General features: G+C 49.2%; 1 pseudogene; it reads right to left on the bottom strand.

Annotated features, from left to right (window-relative positions):
* Window positions 1-1,902: 1,902 nt before the first annotated feature.
* Window positions 1,903-2,443, bottom strand: LOC119309875 (annotated as a pseudogene).
* Window positions 2,444-2,861: the final 418 nt, after the last annotated feature.

Here is a 2,861-nt window from a genome sequence, read left to right as displayed (position 1 = left end):
TATAGACTTGCGAAGTGGGATATTATCTGCCGACCTAAGGACCAAGGTGGCCTAGGAATTGAAAATCTAGAAGTCAAAAACATATGTCTCCTTAGCAAGTGGCTTTTTAAGCTATCATCTGAGACGGATGCTACTTGGGCACAGATTTTACGCAATAAGTATCTCTTTGCTAAAACCTTGGCCCAGGTGAATGTGAGGCCTTCCGAATCTCCCTTTTGGAAGGGTTTGATGAGAGTTAAACAACTCTTTTTCAACAAGACTAAATTTATTATTGGGAATGGTACCACTACGAGGTTTTGGGAGGATACGTGGCTTGGGGAGACCCCACTAGCACTTCAATATCCTTCTTTGTATAACATTGTCCAACATAGAGAAGCCTATGTTGCTACTGTTTTACAATCCGTTTCCCTCAATATCAGTTTTAGACGGACGCTTGTTGAAAATCGTTGGGAGGCCTGGCTCCATCTTGTTCGACGTTTAATGGATGTCCGGTTGTCTCCACAGCCAGATCAGCTGCATTAGAAACTTACTAAGAACGATGTGTTCTCGGTCAAATCAATGTATCTGGATGTCATTAACTCTACTGTCATCCCTACCTCGTTACATGTTTGGAAAGTTAAGGTACCCTTACGTATCAAAGTGTTTATGTGGTTTGTGCATAAACAAGTCATTTTGACTAAGGATAACCTTGCAAAACGTAATTGGGTGGGCTCGTCTAGATGTAGCTTTTGTGATCATAACGAAAACATCAAACACCTCTTTCTCGATTGTCCGTTGGCTAAGATTCTGTGGCGGTCGGTTCCTATTGTGTTTAATATTAATCAGCCCACCTCTATTACCATGTTATTTGGAACATGGCTCGATGGGGTGGATTCTGACACTGCAAGACACATTCGGGTTGGCGTTTGTGCACTTTTGTGGGCAATATGGAACTGCAGAAATGACTTAGTCTTTAACCGATCAACAACCATTCACTTTTTGCAGGTTATCTTCAGGGCCATGGCGTTCATCCATATGTGGTCGCTACTCACTCCGACGGAGGCCAGGGAGCGTTTGGCTACTGCATCTACCCGATGGGAGATGGTAGCTCGGGATATTTTCAACCGGTTTGGATGGCGGTCGTGTAATAGGATAGGCATTTAGTATCCCTATCTAGTTATAGCCAGCCGGTTGTGGCGTCGTTTTTTGGCTACTTGATGTTTCTAGCCCTCTTTGGCTCTGTGTGAGCTTTTTGTGCTTTTTATTACTTTTGAAGACCTTTCGAACCATGTTGGCACTACTTTATTCGATTAATAAGATGGCCGTATGCATCTTTCTGATGCAGAGGCCGGGGAGCCCTCCTTTTCGAAAAAAAACAAACTTTGATCAAATTTGTAATATACCAAATGCATATCATTAGATACTCCCTCCGTAAAAAAATCTAAACGCTCTTATATTTCTTTATGAAGGGAGTACATCACAAGACATACTTTCAATTGTATATATATGGTATTGCAGATACAAATAATTTTGTCTATATAGTTGATTAAAGTTTGTAAATTTAACTTCTTAGAAAATCGATATGCGGCACATTACGGAACGGAGAGAGTAGCATAAAAGTGGTCGGTTGAACAGAGCAGTTAGTAGTCGTCCTCCATCCATGGACGACTCGACGTCACGGGCTACCCTACTTGTCGATGGTGACGGAGAATTGAACACTGGAACAAAGTAATTCAGCAAAATTGTTTACTCATAGTATGCCAGGAAAGCGCTTTGCGCCGTTGAATATTTACACGAGCAATTGAGCGTTTCAATCACATTTACAATAATCCACTAGTAATAGCGCCTGAAAATTCCGCAGGAGCTTGCGCATGCAGGGCCGTGCCGTGCCGCAGCAATGGCATGCTTCGTTGCGTGATGAACTCACGAGATGACCGCGTCCGTCTCACTCTTCGCGGGCGCGCCCTCGACCACCGGCCGCCGACACGTGGGACAGGAGCCGTGGGACACCAGCCAGGCGTCGACGCAGCGGACGTGGAAGCCGTGCGTGCCCGCACAGCGGCAGCACGCGCACCTTCTCGCCGTCCACGAACTCGCTCAGGCATATGGCGCACACGTCGTCGATGTCCTCCCCGGAGCCGTACACCTCCACGGGGAGGCTCCTCAGGACGCGCCGCTTGATGCCGCCGCTGCTGCAGGCCACCCGCGCCGACGCCCTGCCCTCGCCGGCAGCAACAGCGGCCGCAGCACCACGCCGCACGTACCGGAGCGCGCACCGCGCCAGCGAGTGGAGCCCAATGGCGAAGAGCAGCGCGAAGAAGAGTGCGGCCAGGATGATCACCACGTTGGTTTCGAAAGCCGAGTCAGCCCCGGCTGGCGCCGCCGCGCCTTCCCCGCCTCCGAGGGCAGCAGCCAGCCCCGCGGCCACGCTCGACGTAGGTGCTTCGGAATCGGGACGACCCATGGTTGATGAAGTTATGTAATCCAAGAGATGTCCACCCAGCTCGATCGACTCACAGTTCACCCGGCACGCCGATCGGTCGATGCCTCAAGCTAGTAGTATATTCGGACTGGATTGGTGGCTGTGTTGTCTGTCTCTGCTTGTCTGTCGTTCTCTGCTCTGTTCCTGGGGTATATATAGGAGGGCGCGATCGAGGTGCCCACCATTGTTCTGCTGCGACTGTACTTTGTAAAAGCGGGCGCTCCCCAGCCAAGTTGCACCCTGATCTGCTGTTAGGCAGCTGAGTTTGGGCAAAGTCTATCTGTTTGTGAAAGCTCCCGTCTACGACCGTTAGTGGAGTTGAACGAATGTGGACGTACGGGGTGCCTGTCCCCACTCTTATCAAAGTGCATAAATATGCGTATTACGTTGTGCACGCCAT

The sequence above is a fragment of the Triticum dicoccoides genome, chromosome 5B (assembly GCF_002162155.2).
Source record: "Triticum dicoccoides isolate Atlit2015 ecotype Zavitan chromosome 5B, WEW_v2.0, whole genome shotgun sequence".
NCBI lineage: Eukaryota > Viridiplantae > Streptophyta > Magnoliopsida > Poales > Poaceae > Triticum > Triticum dicoccoides.
Note: the sequence above shows the minus strand (reverse complement) of the source record. Positions and strands in the feature narration are given on the sequence as shown.